The sequence below is a fragment of the Lolium perenne genome, chromosome 2, assembly GCF_019359855.2.
Source record: "Lolium perenne isolate Kyuss_39 chromosome 2, Kyuss_2.0, whole genome shotgun sequence".
Classification (NCBI taxonomy): domain Eukaryota; kingdom Viridiplantae; phylum Streptophyta; class Magnoliopsida; order Poales; family Poaceae; genus Lolium; species Lolium perenne.
In genome coordinates this window covers 331,086,874-331,108,780 of record NC_067245.2, presented here as the reverse complement: position 1 = coordinate 331,108,780, position 21,907 = coordinate 331,086,874, and the positions used below count along the sequence as shown (strand labels likewise).

Genomic DNA, 21,907 nt, shown 5'->3' with positions numbered 1-21,907 from the left:
CGGACGAAGAAGGCATAATCTTCTCGCTGTTCAGATTAGTGAACAAGCTAAGCGAGGCCATACCCAAAACGATGGAGAAGGTGAGGACACTGATTGAGGACGACGATTCCTGGGCTATCGAGATTCCTCGACGAGGAGGTGAGGTTCATATGAACACTCGGTTGATTGCCGACTACATCGTGTCCTTGGGTGAAGCAGAGGCCGGTTCGACCTTCCTATCGATCAACAGCAGTGGACGCCTTCCTCACGGGAGAGATGACACGATCCGATATCTAAAGGACCTGCTCCTGAGAAAATCGGAGATATGCTCGGATCCAAGTTTGAGGTATTTGTTTCTGCTCAACAATTCACATTTCGTAGCAGAACTGACTAAGCCATGCGAATCTGGAAACGATTGGAAACTCACAACTGAATGCCAACAGTTCATGGATAGTTATGTATATGTCTCTTGGGCACCTGTACTGTCCTGCATACCGAAATCGCATTATCCTGGACCGCTCGGTCGTTGGTTCAACACCACTTCACTTGCTAAATTCCAATCAGTGTTTCATAAAGTATACAAGGCTCAGAGGTTCTGGAAGGTTCCAGACCCCCGACTTCGATCATTACTACGGAAAACTATCACCAAGAAAGTCATTTTAGGTTACCGTTACTACCTTAAGGAGCATCCGGAGCTAGCGAAACAGGTTAATGGCGGAAGTAGCAGTCCTGACGATTTGGAGGAGATGTTGGGAGAGCTATTCGAAAGATGAAAACTACTTGAAGCGTCGAACAATGTCACCCGACAAATAAGAGGCTGGAGTTATTTGCATCACACTGTTTTTCCAACCGGGGTTCCACCCCTTTCCATTGCTCGGCGTAGTTATTTGCATCACACTGTATATGGATCTTTTTTCCCTTTTGAAGTGAGCTGTAGTTTGAATCTCGTTGGTAGCTTAAGCGCCAGATATTATATCAACTGGCCACAATTCGCGGGTATATTTTGACTGTATTTTTGATTCTGTGTCAAAATACTTCGCATTTTGCTTCTGCCTCCACTTCATATATAAATTAAGCTCTTTTGCGGTGATTGGCACGGAACTTTGGTTCCGTCCGGTTCCGTCAATCTTAGAATTTTCCTGACCGTTGATTAAAATTAGTTGTAATTTTTATGATGCTTTCACCCTAAGAACGTATATGCGAGCGGTCAATTGTCTCCACGTATAAAGTCATCTGCCAAGTCAAAATATAATTTTCATCTCAGCGACTACCCGCCGCCGCCGCATCCTCCTAGCGTGCCGGCTCATCACCCACCACCGCATCCTCCTGCCCGCCGCCGCCGCATCCTCCACCAGATCCTCTGTGCCGCCTTAGTCCTCCGATCCACCTGCAGCAGCCATGTTAGACGCTGCCCTCTCCTCATCCCGTCGGATGCTGGCCGCCGCCGATCTCTTCCCGGCAGGATCTGAGCCGCCAACCACAATACCAGTATCATACTGTGATTAAAAAATAATAATCTTTACTTTTTATGTGATATGCCGGAAGATATGGCTCAGCAAGTTTGGTTATTTTCTCGTGTTGTGTCTGTCGCTGAAGATTTCTGCCGTTTTGTTTGCTTCAAAGTGCAATTTTTTGAAGCATCAGCCATGTGCTTTGATCCTGAGTTTGCTTCAGAATGCATGTGCATACACGGTGGCTTAGTTAACCCTTCCCACTTAGTAAATAATTATAGAGTTTGCTCTCTCAAGTTTGATCCAATCTCTAAATCCTCCTCTGATGATCAGCAAATGATGTTGCCTGCTCGCTCGTGATAATTCTTTTGTCGCTGAAACAGATGATGAGCCTCCTCTGAAAGGAGGTTGAAATGATCACTTGAACAGCAGATGATGTGAGTGCTCGCTCTTGATAAATCTTATCTCGCCCTGAGTGATGATGATGGCTTCTGCCTGTCTAATGTTGTGAATTAGCCTTGTGAACTAGACTAGAACCACAGTTTCAAAGTTGTTACTGCAGTGTTTGTTTTTCTCCGTTTGTTTGAGCAAGCAAGCTTAATGCAGTGAACCACTAGATGGAAGGAGATTGTGATATCCCAAGTTACAGAAGCAAACTTAATTAGTCCCCAAGAGGCACTGTATTTGGGTTTGCAGTAACATCAGCAAATATACAGAACTGCTTCAGTTAACGTGGTAATGATATTGTCATCACTTTGGCAGATCATTCCAAGTTGGAAAGCAGGTGGATGAATTATTGAATAAATAATAATGCTTATGTTTGTATGTGCGTGTTTGAACTATCGACAAATCCTCAAGCCGATGGTGGCGCGACTTGGCTGGTGTCACCGATCTGAAGAACACCATTGTTTGCCAGCTCCGCGCCCAGCTGCTCTACGTCAAACTGGTCGTGGCACCTCTGCAGCGTCTCCTCCAAGATCCTCCAATGCTCCCGAACCACCCCGAGCCTCCGCGTCAGCTCCTCTAGGTCACGGCCACCATACGCTAGCCTCCGTTCCTCGCACGGTTCCTCCAAGCGGCCGTGCAACCTGGGCAACGCTATCATCTTCGATGGAGCGCGACCCGACCTTCACTATGGAAGCGGCTTGGTGGCTATGGAAGCGGCGCAACGCTATCATCTTCGATGGCGCACGACCCTACCTTCACTGCTTGCTCGATCGTGGGCGACAGTGGGGGCTTCAGGGCTTGCGGCATTGCTCCCCACAGTTTAATGTGTAGTGTGTCGCGTTGTACTCGGGTGTGACCTCTCTAGGCTTGTATTAGACCTTCTCTATCAATGCATCGAAATGCAAGCTTTTGCGTTTTCTCGAAAAATAAAACTTGCTTGAAAATTGTCTCTGAATTACCATTACCAATAGTTCTTAGCAAGCCGGCAACATTATGGACAATTTGGGACACAACAAACATATACAAGTCGACGACTGGAGCAAATAATGAGCCTAATTAAGAGTTCATTAAAAAACTTGACAAGGAACTACATACTCCCTCCATCAGTATACACGGCGCATCTCCAAAACCATGCATTTTTAGAATTGGAGCGTTGTCTTTGATATGAAAGCTTTTGTTCAGAGCTCCCTCCAGCCTGCCGTCCCTCTTTTTATTGCTGGTGACTTCAACTTGATTGCTAGGGCTGAGGACAAAAATAACAATCGGTTCAACCGGCGCACAATGGCTGTTTTCCGGGCCTTCATAAACGAATTGCAACTTAAGGATCTGTATCTATACGGACGCAGATATACATGGAGCAATGAACAGGCTGAGGCCACTATGGTCAAGTTGGACAGACTGTTATTTAATGATAGCTGGGATGCTGCTTTCCCCAATTGCTATATGCAAGCACTGTCATCCGAGCTATCTGACCATTGTCCAATGTTGCTTACATGTAATGCTAGTTTCTGCCACTCTAGGAGATTTCGCTTCGAAAATCATTGGGCCGCCAGAGATGATTTTCTTCAAGTAATCGCTGATGCTTGGACTGCTTGCTCTACAAAAGAGAATGCCTTTGTCAACCTGCATCACAAGCTTGCGTCAACTGCTCGATGCTTGAAGAGATGGAGTGCCAATTTTACTAATGACCTTGCACTGCGTGCAGCAATCACCAGTGAGCTGATATTCAGACTTGATCAAGCGATGGACTGCAGGAGCCTATCCCAGGAGGAACTGAGATTCAGGTCCATGCTCAAGATGAATGGCCTTGGGATCGCTGCAATGCAACGCTCCATGTGGAGACAAAGGTCGAGGATTGCCTGGCTCCGCGACGGGGATGCAAGCACTCGCTTCTTCCACTCGAAAGCAAACGCTCGGAGGAGGAAGAGCTATCTGCATAGAATTGAATTCGAGGGACAAGTGTTCACTGAACAGGAGGAAAAAGAGGATGCCCTCTGGAAGTATTTCGATGAGCTTATTGGCACGAAAAAAGACCGACCTCATTCCCTGAACTTCCAGTTCCTTGGACTGGACGCAATCAACCTAAGTGAGCTGGACCTACCAATCTCATCTGAAGAAGCTAAAGCTGCGTTGATGGAGATGCACAACGACAAGGCCCCTGGCCCAGATGGGTTCACCGCACTCTTCTTCAAGAAATCTTGGGATGTGATCGTTGCTGATATCATGCGTGCGATTCGTGCTATTGAGACATGCCGCACTGACCGGATGGAGCTACTAAATGACGCCACCCTCATCTTGTTACCGAAAAGTCCAGCTGCAGCTCACCCCCGTGAATTCAGACCAATCAGCCTCATCAACTTCTTCGCCAAGCTAGTAACGAAGGTTTTTGCCATCAGGCTGAGCCCCAGGATGGACGAGCTAGTCAGCCCTTGCCAGAATGCATTCATTAAAAGAAGGTCAATTCATGATAATTTCATCTATGTTCAAAGTCAAGCAAAGTTGTTCCGACAGTCCAAAACCCCCGCAATCATGCTCAAACTCGATATTGAGAAGGCCTTTGACACGGTGTCCTGGCAATTTCTCCTTGAGGTCTTAGAAGCGAGAGGTTTCAGTTTACATTGTCGAGATCTGATAGCAGCACTGCTGGCTTCGGCATCCACCAAAATTTTGGTGAATGGCTGCCTAACCGAGACCATACATCACTGTCGCGGCCTTCGGCAGGGCGACCCACTGTCGCCGCTCCTCTTCGACATTGTCATGGACTCCCTTGCAAGAATGATCGCTGCTGCAGACAACCTTGGAGCATTGCAGCAGATTGGGTGCCGCCCCTTACCGCACCGAGTATCCTTGTATGCTGACGATGTAGTGATATTTATCCGTCCTGAGATCTCTGAATTCCTGATGATCAAGGCCATGCTACAGGCCTTCAGTGAGGCCACTGGACTGCACACCAATTTCGCAAAGAGCACGTTCACGCCCATTCATTGCAACGACATTGACCTGGACGCCCTGTCAGTAACTCTAGGCTGCCCTGTTGCGCAATTCCCCTGTCGCTACCTTGGAATGCCGTTGTCTGACAGGCGTCTGCGTAAGTGTGATCTGCAGCCGGCACTCGACAAGTTAAACAGCAAGGTGAAGGGTTGGATCCAAGGCTCATTTTCTATTGATGTTAGATTGATCTTGGTGAAGCACGTCCTTGCGGCCATGCCTATCTTCCAGATGCTCTCTATTGCTCCTCCGGTTTGGTTATCCAAGGCCATGGACAAGCTCTCCCGTGGTTTTTTCTGGGCAAAAGACGAGGTGGCTCCTGGTGGCAAGTGCCTAGTCAAGTGGCAAACCGTCTGCAGGCCGACAACATTTGGTGGCCTGGGTGTCCGCGATCTGCAGGCTGCCAGCATCGCGCTGCGGATGCGCTGGTTATGGCAGACTTGGATGGCTCCGACCAAGCCGTGGCAAGGCCTCCCTCTACCCATTGACGACAAGGTGCGGTCACTCTTCGCAGCCTCTGTGATTTTTCACCTAGGGGATGGCGAGCGCCTCTCTTTCTGGTCAGATCGTTGGCTCGACGGCATGTGCATCAAGGAGATGGCCCCTAATCTGTTCAAGATGTGCACACGTAAGAAACTGACCATCGCCCAAGCCATGCTTGATCAGCGTTGGACCAGACACTTGAAACGGGACCTGCCACACCTGGCGGTGATTGAGATGGTTGCGGTCTGGGAGAAACTGCAAGGTGTTGCCCTTCAGCCTGGAACACCGGACTCTGTCTCCTGGCGTTGGACAGCAGACGGCACATACACGGCTGCTTCAGCTTACGTCGTGCAATTCATTGGTTCAACACAAACAAGCTACACATCTTGCATCTGGGCTAGCGACGCCCCCTTGCGCTGCCGGATCTTTGCATGGCTGGCTGTTCAGGGACGGTGTCTCACAGCCGACATGCTGGCAAAGAGGGGTTGGCCTCACAATGATGGATGCACCCTATGCACGGCGCCATATGAAACGGCGCAACATCTGCTCGGTGCTTGCCCGATGATGTTGCAAGTCTGGTGCATTATTCTGCCAATGGCTAATCTGCCCGCATGTTTCCTTCCAAGCCAGGATCAATCGCTACTGGAATGGTTGTCAACCACGCGAGACATGCTTCCCAAAATCAAGCACAAGGGCTGGAACTCCCTCACGCAGCTGGTCTGGTGGTCGCTGTGGAAGGAAAGAAACAAGCGCATTTTCCAGGCTCGAGCGGACACGATGGCAAGTATCATCGCGACAATCCTGGGCGAAGCTGACCTTTGGCTGAGAGCAGGAAGACAAAGAGTGTGTGAACTACTTCACAGACCGCGGGAACCTGATTAATTTGTATTCCTTGTTTAGAGTAGCTTTCTTTTTGTTGTAGTCTTGCACACCTAGCTAGTTCTCGCTTTTACATGCTTTCTTTAGCTTGTAATTGCTTTCCGCTATTATCAATGAAAAGCAGCTCCGCTCTGCATTTTCAATCAAAAAAAAAAAGAATTGGAGCGGATTGATTAGGCAATTAATGGGGGCGTTTGTAGAGAATTAGCCCGCAAGTTTAGCTCTTTCCTTTTACTTTCCGCTGTGTGCATGCAAGTGTGAACATGATCAAGAAGGAAGGAGAGAAAAACCCGCTGAAATGGGTCTCCACCTCTGCATGCGAGGGAACATCTCGTTAATTGACTGGGGGGTTACTAGGTGCTAATTTCTCGCGTAATTAGGCGTAGCTCACTAACTACCGAACCTAATCCCACATCTTGCGCCCAGGATAAACAGCCAATCAGTTTCCACCTTGGTCCTAGAGATTTTGGAGAGGCGCCGTGTATACTGTGATGGAGGGAGTAGCAGACTAGCTCTAGGCATTGATGTACAAGTCGACAACAGGTGTTTCTCATAATCTTCTAGTCCAGAGGATTGTTTGTGCTTGATTGATGGGGATGACTTGCCGTTGCACATATACTGCAAGGCATCGTTATGAAACTGGTAGCTACTGAACAAAAAACACTAGATATGGGTGTTCACCAACTCAACCACAAAGGCCTTCTTCCAGTGAACTCATCCAACCTACAATTTGAAAAACCCGAATCAGATTCAACCAAAGCAGATTTAAGCGAGTGTCATCTATAATTTTAACTTTCCTAATTTTTGTTTTGAGAAAGAATCTTTGTCAGAAGACATAACAACATGCTCAGCAAATTCAAGAAATGCAAAAAATGAGCCAACACAGAATATTGATTGCTTCTCTGCTGGAATGGTCACCGGGTTCGAAAAAAAGGTGGTTCCAAAAATGGCATGCCAAATACCTATATTGGTGCATCACATGTAGAAGGAAGGCGCATTATGAACTGAGCTTTAACCTAGTAAGGACTCCTACGCTACTAAATCTAGTTTCCCTGTCCTCAGAGTCACAGTTTCTTTGTCAGAAGGCAACAACTGCATTCGAGGTCCTGACTTCTTCCAAGATTTGGATTACTACAATGAGCAACATCCTGAATCTTCCTCTAGGAAATCAGTAGAGTATACAACATGTGCAGATCGGGTGCCACAGTGTACTAATTTACTTGATATAAAACCAGCTTCGATCAGCTGCTGATTGTACAACATATTTGCATAACCGAATTCATCAGAAGAACCAAATACTAATGGTAGTGTTGACTTTGATGCAGATAGTCCATTCATTTGCAAGGAGGTTCAGCTCTTAAACTTAAAATAAGAAAGCAGATTCGCTGAAACAATCAAGAAAAGGGGAAAGAACTAGAGGAGGACGATCTTACGTGAGGTGTGAAGTTGCGCCGCCGACCACAGCGGATTACCTGCCGCGGATGCCTGCCCAAACACCGACACCCTCCTCCTTCCTCGCGTAGCGCCGGCGGCCGGCTCCGTGGTGCCGCCCAGACAGCCACGCGGGAGATCGCCGGGAGAGAGAGATTCCCGTCAGCGAGAGAGAGGATGAGCGGTGAAACAAACGGGATGTCCACTACTAGTTGCTAGTTGAGCGACTTTAAGATGTGTGCAAAGCTCATCCAACGGTTCGACCTCTCAAAAGGATGATCGCTTTTTACAATTTTCATAAAATATATTAAAGGTTCCGGTCCCACGTGATTTGGTTCCGGTCCCATATTTTTGGTTCCGCTAGTTTGGTTCCATCTATTTATCACCGTTAGATCAGGGTGGATGGATGGTTATTAAAAATGTCAATCACCGTAAAACTTGTAATAAAGAATTGGGATTGGATTATATCATTATACAAGGTTCTATGCTCATTATTTTCATCTACTTCAGTAAGACCAGTTTGACTATGCTCCCAACATAAGAACTACAGGAATGTGAAAAGAACATCACCTAGTATTTACATTTTCTTTCTGAAATAATAGTTATAATTTCTATGTAGCTGTGTAATAACTGACAATACAAATTTATATATTTTCTTACAATTATAATTTATAAGAGCTCTAATGCTTATATAATGCATCATGATAATGTAGACCAGCCGAAATAAGCATTGTGCATACACAATGTGAAAGTTATTTTTGTCTCATATAGTGAACTTCAAGAACTTTTTAACTTTGAATGTTGAAACCTGTATAATAGGTTAACAAGATAGATGTTAATATCGCGTGGTAAACATGATAAACTACTCTCAAGAAAAAACATAGATGCTAATATGCTTGACATTTTAAGCTCTGCGTTCACGCCACGGATTTGTCCAACTCCTTCCCCAGAACAAATTTGCCAACATCTTTTGCACAGCAACAACTGGACCAACAAAGCATCAAGATCTTTTCTAGAAAAAAAGCATATTAGAATTTTCAGCGTACACCATTCTCGGATGACCCCGAAGGGACATGTATACCATTCATCACAGCAGACTCTCTTATGCATTCATCCAAATAATGAGTTTGTGTAAGCCAGGACACTTCTCTAGTCGAATTACTTACTCGTGGTCAAACTTTCCGATCAGTCATCCATCCTCAAACTGCTCTAGCACTAGCACGTTTAATTTCTGAGTTTTTTCCGTCTCGCTTCCAAGTACTTTGCACGCATGTTATTGATATTAGTTTCATATCAATCTTATTAACCTCTTGGTAACGATTTTTATTTCAATTCCCAATAATTATTCTAATAAAAACGTAATAAAGTAATAATAATCTTGACTAAATAAATAACCATAATTTTTTGCAAAACCTAGATCTGAAACTTTCATATTTCCCTTTGGCAGTTTAAGAATCTAAAAATTTCCTGACCGGGCATAGCCGGTGAAATCGGATGTAACTTTCCGCGTAGATATATTTTTATATATTAAACATTTTTTCGTGTTTGTATGCAAAATATATTGCCATTTTAGCGAAAAATACAGTTTTTTTTGCAAAAAAAAGTCAAAAATCATGTTTGTTATTTTAATAACTCGATCACCTTACCAACCTACATCTAAAAGGATTTTTAATTTTGAATTTTTCATCATTTTCTTTTGTATTTTACAAAGCTAAAAATAGGGTTCCAGGGGGTGGGGGCATTTTATAATTTGCCACACTTCTCTTTACACCTCTATTATTTGCCATATGCCCATCACCAGTGGAGCCAAAAAAAAAACCCAGAATTTTTTATTCCAGGTTGATGTCTCTAATCGGGACTAAAGGATAGACCTTTAAAAGGTAAACCTTTAGTCCCGGCTGGGGACACCAACCGGGACTAAAGAGCCTCGCACGTGCTGCAACCCTTTTATTTACGATTGGTGTCTTCAACCGGGACTAAATATCCCATTCAAACCGTAACTAAAATCCCATTCGAACCGGGACTAAAACCATGCGGCGTCCTAACCGTTTGGAACCGAGACTAATGATCATATTACTTCCTGTTCTAAACGCGATCGAGACTAATGCTCCGGACAGCTCCGAAAGAAAGATTCCTTTTCTAGTAGTGTCAGTAGCGCGTTTGTTGCTATCTTTTTTTTCTTTTTCTATGGTAGTAGCGGAAACCGTTCATCCAACTAAGCTCCTGGAATGAGAGTGGCCCTATTATCCACCTCCTTGACAAGCCGAGTGGCTTCTCCTCGTCGTTAGATGGTGCCAAATACGTGGACAGCAACGCGCTGAACTTTAGCCCTTCGATGGCAGGTGCGGCAGCCAGATCTAGGTTTAGTTAGTTTTGGCAAATTTCATTCAAACTCTTGTAAAAAAAACCTAAATTTAAATCAAATTTCTATTAAATTTAGTGGTTTTAAAAATGAGAGTTTGTTTTTGGAGGCTGCCGGTGTGGGCAACCCCTCTTTAACTGGAGGGAGGAGTGCATGCGCCCCAATAGGGCTGGTGCCAGCGCCTATTTTGCAGCGGTTGTTGCTAACTTTTTTATCTTTTTCTTGGACAGTATCGGTCATCATCCAATTAAGCTCATGGAAACTGGGTGGACGCGTCCGACAGCTGCTCGTTTGGCCGTTTTCGACCTCGGCGCCCCATCATTTTGGGCGTGTTTGGTAGACTGCAGAGGCTTTTTTTTGTATGGGCTGAGAAGTAAAACGAGCCATTTGGTTGTCTGCAGGTCGCACGAACCAGGTTTTAAAACACCCTGGAGAAACGCCCGGACTGGCAGTTTCTATGGAGCTAGGCCCGTTGTCGCGAGAAGGTTGCATGCGTGGAGAAGGAAGACGGAAACGCCGTGTCCCTTTAGGAACACGCGCCATAACTTGCCTCACCCCCCTTCCCAAACTGTCACATCACCAGGCGGTTCCCCTCCAGCCGACCAATCCGCCGCACCGTCGCAAGGAGGAGCACCAATATCAGAGGAGGAGACGACGGCGAGCATCACCGCGACATCGGCCGCAACCTGCTCCGCGGTCTTTATCGATATCTTGAGTTTGGCTGCGAACTCGACCTCGTCCTCGATCGGAACAATGACGGTAACGACCTCGTCTTCTCACCTTCGTACTCGTTGTGCCAGAACAGGCCATGATTAGGCATTTGCGACGATATGCGGATTAGATCAGCTAGGGTTTCATTAGGATATGGTTCGGATAGATGTTTGCAAGGAGTTTGTCGCCATTGCTTGCTATTCTTGTCAAGTTCTTGGTGTTCACGGTCCTGATTTTCTTAGATCTGTTACTGTGATCTACAATCACGGTGATCCTTCATAGATCGGTCGAGGTCAACCGCCGGAGTGGCAACCGCGCCGATCGACGCTCCAACCACCAGAATGGAGCGCCGAACCGCCGCGGAAGAGCAACCGCAAGCCTCTTCGTTATACGCGCCGCTATTAATCCCCGTTGAATATAACCCCTGCACCTGCTGTAATTCATGTCCAACCGGCTTCCATTCCTCTTCTTCTCCAACATAGGCTAGCCACCATGAGCAACCTGTCATTGCCATCAGACACCGACAGCGAGGGGAAGCCGCCAGGATAGGGCTGCGACGCCGAGCAACCCTAGCTCCCCGCTGACGGAGGGCGCGGAGGAGGGGGCGCCGTTGGCCTCGATGGCCAGGAGGAGGAGGACTCTGACGCAAGATGGGCACGGCTGGAGGCGCTAGAGTCGTCGGACGACGCGGCAAAGGCAAGGGCCCGGGCGAGGGCGCAGGCGCAGGCGCATGCGGAGGCTCGTCGTCCGTTCATCGACGACGAGGAAGACCCCAATGGCCATTCGTCGGAGGGGAACTCAAACTCGTCGGACGCGTGGACCGGCAGTACCTCTTCGGAGGAGGAGGTGACAAGCAGGAGGCGCGTTCGTGAGGACGACGAGGTGGGGCCTTCTAACAAGAAGGTCAAGAATTAGTTAGTTTTCACGTTTGTTCTCCTAGTTTGTAAGTTAAATATGTTTGAACTTGTCGGATTCGACAAAGCATGCATGATCACTTGAACTTGTTTTCGCCTTTGTTGTCCATGTTGTTTCAAAGATTCATGGGCAGTAACATCTGGTTGGATTCTTGGAAGAAGGAAAAGAAGAAGCAGTTCTGAAAACAAAACCTCAAAGCGATGGATTCCAGGGTTTCTCCAAAATGCGTCGGACCGCTGGGTTGTTCCCCGACGCAAACGGACAATCTGCGCCTAGCGGTCATTTTCGCATTCGCGGGGCGACACAAACGGACACTCGCGGACAATTTGGACGTCCGAAATGCGTCGCCCCGTTGGAGTTAGGCGTCTCTACATGCTCTGTTTCTTGTACTGGCCTGGCACGGCATCCAGTTCTCGTAGAACATCCGGGCGATGAAGGAAACAAGGGGGACCCTTATCCGCAATTTCTCCTCCTTCGATGCCTGCGACAACCTACCTTGTTGTCGTTCCTTTTCTTGTATTTGGATGCAAGTGTGGCCAGGGAGGTGTGGGCGATGATAGGATGTTGCTGGTGCTCTTCGATGGACATGCGCGGGACACAAAGGCGTGTGCCATTGATGGCGGCGCAGAAGGCCAGTCATCGCCCGCCAGACCTAGCGCGGCCTCTGAAGACGAGGCGCCATTGATGGCGAATGTTGCGGCACTCGCGGAAGCGATATGGCCGAAGCACCTGCTGCCAGACAGGCCACAGGACGCGCAGCAGCATTCACGATGCAAATTTGAGCTACGTTTGCGAGGTCCTCACGAACATGCCGGTCATTTTGTGTCAGACCACTGGTCGGGGGTGCAGACCCATTTTTCGACCGCGAGCGTTTGCGCTCCAAGTGGAAGAATAAGTGGTTGAGTAAAGTCCGTCGGCACATGCTCGGTTTGGCTGTCGGCAGAGAACCTGCCAGGCAAATGGCCGTTAGACAGCCGGCAAGCCCACCTACACGTGTGCCGACGGCTCGATCTAGCTGTCGGCCTGGTGGCTGTGCCGACGTTTTCCCTTGTGTGGGCGGCTTTGTTGGCTGTGCCGATGTCTTCCCTTGGGCCGATGCCCTATAGTACCAATGGCAGCCGTCGGCACAGCCTGTGCCGACGGTATTCAGGTCTGTTAGCCATCGGGACCTTGCATGTTCCTGTATTGAGCACCCGTGCTGGTGCCTATTTAGGGTCCGGGGAGGGGGGCGGTGGCCCGGGGGTAGAGGTGTTGTTGCTGTCAGTAGCGGCTGTTGCTGTCCCTTCTTTTTTTGTTTGGTAGTAGCGGCCATTCATCCGATTAAGCTCCTGGAAACTGGGTCGACGCGTTTGACAGCTGCTCGTTTGGCCGTTTGCTACCTTGGCGCTCCATCATTTGGGGTTGCCCGTTGACTCGGCACCCAGGTCATGTACTTAGCCGATCGTCCTCACGTTCCGGCGTATAGTACCCATTCCGTTGTCTCGGCCCTGCATCTCTCATAGTTTCCTTAGGAGCAAGGGCGTCCATCCACACACACACACACACACACACACAGAAAAGAGCGTCCATCCACACCGTAGCATTCAGCATCACAGCATGGCAGGGCGGCTTGCTACCGTGCCAGAGGAGAGCGCCGACGGCTCCACGGCTGCCTATCCGCCGCGCGGCCTCTACCTCGACCTTATCCGGAGCATCGCCGTGTCCGGAGCGCAGATAAGATCGACTCTCTTCTCCCACTCCCACTCCGGTGAAAGCCGATCCAGCTACTCCAGGGGCTCACGTACGTCGGACTCTTACCCGTCGCACAACTCTGGCTGCTCCTCCGGTTCGGCACAATCCACCGCCCCAGCGGATCTCTGCACCCATGAGCTCAAAACTATCGCTCGCCGAATGGTCAGCGACGGGTACACCCAGCGCATGGTCAAGGCATTCAACAACGCATCTCCTGACCAACCGAATCGTGTGCTTGAGAGTTGGTTCTTGGAGCTCGACGTCGACTGGGTTCTCCAAATTCGCGAGAAGCATGGCTCACAGGGGCAGCTCTGGCTCCAAGACAAGTCGGCCTCGTCGTTGCAAGACTTGGTCGCGAGGTGGATCCGGGGTCTCACCGTGATCATCCACTGTATATGTGAGCTGGTGTTTCCTGACCATAACGAGCTGGAGGGAGTCGCACGGTTTGGCAAAGCTAGCATCACCGGGATGCTCGCCTTCGTCGATGCTGCCGTCCCTCTTCTCAAGACAGAGAAGCTACATACCGTGCTAGGTATGTACATATGTGTCTGCACATCATACATGATTATACCGGTTCCGATGCATACGGAAAGCAGAATCATATTCAACGAGATACGCAGCTCGTTGGCGAGAGAAGGGAACAGCTTAAAAAGTGCCATATTCAGCACGATGAAGGAGGCGAGGACACTCGTGGAGGAGGACGAATTGTGGGCCATAGAGATTCTGCGAGGAAGAGGTGAGGTTCACAGGAACGCTCGGTTGATGGTGAATTACATCATGTACATGTGCTGGATCACTTTGCGCCGATCCACAAGAACAGCAGCGGTCTCAAGGGCCTGATAAATGACACCATTGATTATCTGAAGGATCTGCTCTCCAGAAAATCAGAGCTATGCTCGGATCCAAGCCTCAAGTACCTCTTCCTGCTCAATAATTCCTATTTCGTAGCGCAGCTATGTGAGCCATCGCGTTCTTCTACCTGGTATGCACGAGACAAGATACAGCTTACACGTGAATGTCAGAATTACATGCATAGCTATCTCCATGTTTCATGGGGACATGTGCTTTCCTGCATACGGAAATCGAGATTTCCTGGACTTATCCATCGTTGGATCAACACCTCTTCAGTAGCCAAATTCGAGCTGGCAGTTCGCAAAACGTGCCAGGCTCACAAGTTCTGGAAGGTTCCAGACCCTTTGCTCCGAAATGAGCTACGGGGAGCTATCGCCACAAGAGTTGTTTCAGGTTACCGCCACTACCTGGAGGAGCATCCGGAGCTACAGAAACACGTTGCTCACGGAGGCAGCAGTCCTGAGGTATTGGAGGAGATGTTGGGAGAGCTATTCGAAGGCTGAAAACTAGTTGAAGTATCGAACAGATTCACCATGTAAATAAGACCCCGGAGTTATATGTTTCAGGTTGTACTACCTTTTTTTCCCCTTTGAAGTGAAGTTGTATTCTGAATTTCGTCGGTAGCTTAAGCAGCAGATAGTATATCAACTGGCCTATGCATTTTGATGTGATTTCATTATTCCATGTCAAATGCTTCAACATTATGATTCCGCATCAGTTTAATTCGTAGATGATTGAGATATTTAGTTCTGATTATACTCTATGCACTCTTATTTTCATCTACTTCAGTGAAACTTGAGCTTGCATATATGCCCTCCAGGCCTCCACGTCAGAACATACAAAAGGACCTGGAATACATCAGGAAATAGTTATGTCTGCTATGTAACTAAAATATCCATCAATTATTTGTACTCCTTACAGTCTTAACAGTTCTAATGCATATCTGATTATTATGCATCATTTTAATCCAGACTAGCCCCAAATAACCTTTGTTGTTACACTAATGTGATGTTTTAGTCTCATAGAGCGAACTTTGAAGCCCACTTTTAACTGTGAATTAATAATATTACCTGAACAAATGTCAATATCATTTCATTATTTGGCTAATCTTTGCACCAAATATCACCATCAAGGATTAGCCAACATTTTTCGACAACATAAACTGAGCCAACAAAGCATCAAAGACGGCGCGTGTTGAAGGATCGAATGGAGATGACCAAGCGGTACAAACATGGCGGAATTTTTGGAAAGTAGCATGTCCACCTAAAGTACGCCAATTCCAATGAAGATTTTCTCACAGTAGTCATCTGATGGTCGTCGTATGTTGAAGAAGACGTGGCCAGCAGCTCAACTGAAGAGTATGCTTGAGCAACCTTTAGTGTCCACTGAGCGCCCATGGAGATTTTTGACGAGCATCTTCGCATTGTCGGATGAGCTACAGTAGCACACAATCTGTTAATCATGCCGGGTTTCTTTAGAAAGTTAGTGCAATCCTTTGTGGAGTGCATTCTGCACGTCGAAGAAGGGGCCGAGCATTGACCAGGTTTTGAAATGTACTCCTCCTGCCGGTTTTGTCGAGGTAGACATAAGCGGGGCTTTTTTATCAGACGACAAAGGAAGGAAAGAGGACGGGGTTGTGCCTGCTGAGCTGAAGAGTGTGAACACTTTGCTGCGGCTGCTGGGGTCATACGGAGGCTCTACATTACATACCGAAGGCCGGTCCACATTGCACTTGTTTAGGCCATTTGTCTTGCCGAACGAATGGGCTGTTAACAGAACTAGCAAGGTGGCCCTCGCAATGCGAGGAAATCACTTGTTGCATACACAATATTATGCATGCCAGTTTCATATTATTTAAGTTAAAATAATTTTTTCCTCTTATTTATTTACCTAACTGCAAAAATACATGTCAGTTTAGAAATTGGCACATTCGTATATCCTTTTACCTCTTAGTAAGGCGATGGTATTAAAGTTTGGGATATTTGAAGGGCCGAGCGTTTAAGCACTTACCCCGTGGTGTGACGGAGAATGTAAGGTGAAAGGGTATTTTTCATGTGGGAGGGGTGACAACTTTTTTTGTGTGTGGAAAAGCACCACCATGCTGATTTAAAGGAGCGCCCTAGATCATGCCGCGCCGCTGTGCTAGAACTCTCACGTTTGCCATATATGATGGTCCTAAGTTTAAATTGATCATGCATATATTTATTTCTAAAAACCCCAATTAAATTATCAATATTCAATAAATTTGTTTTATTGGCATATTTGCCGAAGAAAGATGTTGTTATGGCCAAGGTTGATGTGATCTATATTTGGTGAAATTCACTAACGATCTTTTGTTACGAAATGAGAGTTGTTTATTAGTTTGTAAATCTACAACTCACTCACATCTACATGTGTTACAATCATATTTTTAGAGCATGTGAGATAAAATATACTTTGTTGTTATTTAAAAGATGTGCACGAAGTGTGGGCATGGATGGGAGGCAATAATTATTATTTAAATGGCACGGCGGAAGTAGATTGAGAAAATCAACCGTGTTGTGAAAATGAGAAGAGATGTATTTCTTCCGTCCCAGAAACATGTTTTAGATTTATCTAATTATAGATGTATCTAGATCATAATTTTTTCGAGCTGGTATTTTTGATATTTTGGCGGAAACTATTTTTACTGGTTACCATCGAAAACAAATAATACCGAACGAAATTTTCCGGTATTCGCATATACGTTCTTTAAATCTTTTTTAAAATATACGAAGATTCTTTTCTTTTGATACAATGGAGGCATACAACTAAGTTATGGCCACACGTTCTAGCCAGTTTTCTTGCAACTACCATAGTACACGTTTTTTTTGCTTTGTTAACAGACGTGGCAGTTTTATTTAGATCTAAAGTAGTCCATGCATAAGATAAGATACCAAATCATTTTTTCTTTTCCTACCAAATAACAAATAACAATATGGGTCCACCAATCGTGACAGGTTTATACGTCTAAAAGAATATTGGCATGTACATGTTACGTAAAACCGGGAAATCCTAGCCGTAAATTTTAGATCTAACTGACAAAATAATTAGAATGATGTGGTTTAACGTGGCGCCTCTATTTCAGAACCACGTATTGTGCTTGTTTAGGCCATTTGTCTTGCCGAACGAATGGGCTGTTAACATAACTAGCAAGGTGGCCCTCGCAATGCGAGGAAATCACTTGTTGCATAGACAATATTATGCATGCCAGCTTCATATTATTTAAGTTAAAATAATTTTTTCCTCTTATTTATTTACCTAACTGCAAATATACATGTCAGTTTAGAAATTGGCACATTCGTATATCCTTTTACCTCTTAGTAAGGCGATGGTATTAAAGTTTGGGATATTTGAAGGGCCGAGCGTTTAAGCACTTACCCCGTGGTGTGATGGAGAATGTAAGCTGAAAGGGTATTTTTCATGTGGGAGGGGTGACAACTTTTTTTGTGTGTGGAAAAGCACCACCATGCTGATTTAAAGGAGCGCCCTAGATCATGCCGCGCCGCTGTGCTAGAACTCTCACGTTTGCCATATATGATGGTCCTAAGTTTAAATTGATCATGCATATATTTATTTCTAAAAACCCCAATTAAATTATCAATATTCAATAAATTTGTTTTATTAGCATATTTGCCGAAGAAAGATGTTGTTATGGCCAAGGTTGATGTGATCTATACTTGGTGAAATTCACTAACGATCTTTTGTTACGAAATGAGAGTTGTTTATTAGTTTGTAAATCTACAACTCACTCACATCTACATGTGTTACAATCATATTTTTTAGAGCATGTGAGATAAAATATACTTTGTTGTTATTTAAAAGATGTGCACGAAGTGTGGGCATGGATGGGAGGCAATAATTATTATTTAAATGGCACGATGGAAGTAGATTGAGAAAATCAACCGTGTTGTGAAAATGAGAAGAGATGTATTTCCTCCGTCCCAGAAACATGTTTTAGATTTATCTAATTATAGATGTATCTAGATCATAATTTTTTCGAGCTGGTATTTTTGATATTTTGGCGGAAACTATTTTTACTGGTTACCATCGAAAACAAATAATACCGAACGAAATTTTCCGGTATTCGCATATACGTTCTTTAAATCTTTTTTAAAATATACGAAGATTCTTTTCTTTTGATACAATGGAGGCATACAACTAAGTTACGGCCACACGTTCCAGCCAGTTTTCTTGCAACTACCATAGTACACGTTTTTTTTTGCTTTGTTAACAGACGTGGCAGTTTTATTTAGATCTAAAGTAGTCCATGCATAAGATAAGATACCAAATCATTTTTTCTTTTCCTACCAAATAACAAACAACAATATGGGTCCACCAATCGTGACAGGTTTATACGTCTAAAAGAATATTGGCATGTACATGTTACGTAAAACCGGGAAATCCTAGCCGTAAATTTTAGATCTAACTGACAAAATAATTAGAATGATGTGGTTTAACGTGGCGCCTCTATTTCAGAACCACGTATTGTGCTTTTAGTATATAATATATTAGAGATAGGAAAGAATTTGGGGTTGCACGGCACAACAAGGGCCGGCTATTTTCTTCTCATATATAAAGGCACATGATTACAATACAAGGTGTACACATATACGTGTCCTATGCCAACATGTATTCTATCACCCTCCCTCAATATCAACCGGTGACAAAAGATTGAGATTGCGTCGACAATGCTCATACAATGGCAATGTGAGTGTCTCGGTGAAGATATCTCAGCAACTTGATCTTTGGAGGAGATGAACCGAATCTGAAGTTGCTTCTTAGCAACACGCTCACGGACAAAGTGAAAATCAACCTCAATATGCTTCGTCCTTGCATGAAACAGCGGATTCAATGACAGGTAAGTCGCTCCTATGTTGTCACACCATAACACGGGAGGTTGCGCTTGTGTAATACCAAGCTCCTGTAGCAAAGATTGAACCCAAACAAGCTCTACTGTAGCATTAGCAAGAGCCTTATTGAAAGATCGAGATGTCGCCTAGAGGGGGGTGAATAGGCAATTAAAAACTCTTGCGGATTTGTCTTGTAAGAATGCGGAATTAAACTACCATTTAGTTTACAAGCACAAACCCTAAATATGATAAGCTCAACTAAGTGTAACAATAACAACTAGAGCTAAGCAAGATAGGCACAAGATATATGTAGCACAAGTGATAGCAAGATATATGTACTTCAAGCACGACGGCTATCACAAGGAAAGAGAGCTCGGGTATAGAAATAGCCGAGGCACGCGAAGACGAGGATGTATTCCCGTGTTCCCTTCCTTTGCAAGAAGGTACGTCACGTTTGGAGGAGTGGAGGTCCACGAAGGATTCCCCGCGCCACGAAGGCTCACCCTATTCTCCGAACCACACCCACGAAGGATAATGACCCTTTCCTTCTGGTTAGCTTTTCCTCCGCTCCGGAGATGGCAAGCTCCACAACCACTTCACAAGCTACACGAAGGAGAAGCCCGGGCCTCTTCACAATCTTCTTGAAGAGATCACCGGAGCACCAACCGCCAAGCCAACTAGGAGGTCTCCCTCCAAGAGTAACAAGCTCACGGTCTCTCACTCGAACTAATCGTGGTGGAGAGCTCAACACTATGCAATGATGGAAAGCAAGAACACTAGAAGTGTTCAAGTCCTTCACACTCAAATCTCACCCAAGCAACAAATGCTAAGATGAGATTGGAGAGGAAGAACAATAGGGAAAGTCAACAAAAGACTCCAAGATCTAGATCCAAAGGGTTCCCCTCACTTAGAGGAGAAATTGATTGGTGGGGATTGTAGATCTAGATCTCCTCTCTCAAATCCTCAAGAAATGGGCAAGAAATATGGGGGGTATCAAGAGGGGAAGCAAGTTCTTCCAAAAGCAACAATGTAGGTGAAGAAAGGGGAAGAACAGGCTCAGCTCAAGGTGGAAGAAGCATATTTCTAGCTAACGGGAAAATATAACCGTTGGGGGAAAAAGACAGAAAAACGCGCAGGAAAAATAGTCAGAAAATAGGCCCAGCCGGTTGCCAGGCCGGCCGACCGGATTTGGAGTTGAGGAGCCCAGCAGGGGGTCCGGTCGGGCCGGCCCAGCAGCCGGGCGAGGCAGTAGGCGCGCGGTGGAGAGGAGATCGGTCGCGCGGGGGCGAGCCGGCGAGTGGGCCGCGCGGGGGCGTGAGGCCCAGCCGGCGCGGTGCGCCCGGTCGGGCTGGGCGACGCGCTGGGCGGCCCGGTCGGCGCCGGCTCCTGGGCCGGACCAGGCCGGGAAGCCCACTGGACGCAGCCGGTTGGCACAGGCGCCCGGGCCGGTCTCGGCCGGGTGGGCCGGCCGGCTGGCCCCTTCCCCCTTTTTTTCTTTTTTGTCCTTTCTCCTTTTCCTTTTTCTTTAATAATAAATGCTCCCGAACTCCGATTCGAATGAAACCAATTTTGTTTGGAACATAGCAACAAATGCTATCCAATAGAAAGTGAAAACACACAAGTCTGTAGGAGGGGATTTTATCATGAATATAAAAGGTAGAATCTTATATCATGAATAACCGGTAAAATCACCCAACCTCGAAAACGCAATAGAAGATGCATGCGGATTCCGTTTTCGATAAACTTGGGCTTGTTGTAAAGCTAGCAACAAGCTCAAGAACTTCACACAGAGAAAAACCAAGAAGTAATAGGGATATGCAAAGTATGCAAAGGATGTTGGAGATATGCCCAAGAGGCAATAATAAAATGGTTATTATAATATATCTTTGAGTTTATGGTAATGTTTACATACCATGCTATAATTGTATTAACCGAAACATTGATACATGTGTGTTATGTGAACAACAAGAAATCCCTAGTAAGCCTCTTGTATAATTAGCTTGTTGATTAATAGATCATCATAGTTTCATGATCATGAACATTGGATGTTATTAATAACAAAGTTATGTCATTATATGAATGATGTAATGGACACACCCAATTAAGCGTAGCATAAGATCATGTCATTAAGTTCATTTGCTATAAGCTTTCGATACATAGTTACATAGTCCTTCGACCATGAGATCATGTAAATCACTTATGCTGGTAAACTAGTTGAAGTATCGAACAGATTCACCATGTAAATAAGACCCCGGAGTACTTTTTTTTTCCTTTGAAGTGAAGTTGTATTCTGAATGTCGTCGGTAGCTTAAGCAGCAGATAGGTTTTTTTTAATAATGGACGCTTTATTACTCATAAAAAGCAATTACACTCGACCTCTGCATAGCTATGATGCACACAGCCATAATCTACGGGTATGCATTTTGATGTGATTTCATTATTTCATGTCAAATGCTTCAACATTATGCTTACGCGTCAATTTAAATAGATGGTTGGGATATTTAGTTCTGATCAGACTCTATACACTCTTATTTTCATCTACTTCAGTGAAACTTGAGCTTGCATATATGCCCTCCACGTCAGAACATACAAAAGGACCTGTAATAGAACATGAAATAGTTATATCTGATATTGAACTAGAATATCCATTACCTATTTGTACTTCTTACAGTTTTATTTAAGAGTTCTAGTGCGAATCTGATTATTATGCGTCACTATAATCCAGACCAGCCAAAATAATCATTGTTTATAGTTGATACACCGCTGTGAACTTTTTGGTCCCCTAGGCCGAACTGTGAAGCCTCCTT

The 21,907-nt window shown here is 45.6% G+C and overlaps 1 pseudogene; it reads left to right on the top strand.

The window, feature by feature from the left end:
• Positions 1-13,131: 13,131 nt before the first annotated feature.
• On the top strand, positions 13,132-14,877 carry LOC127323364 (exocyst complex component EXO70A1-like; annotated as a pseudogene).
• Positions 14,878-21,907: the final 7,030 nt, after the last annotated feature.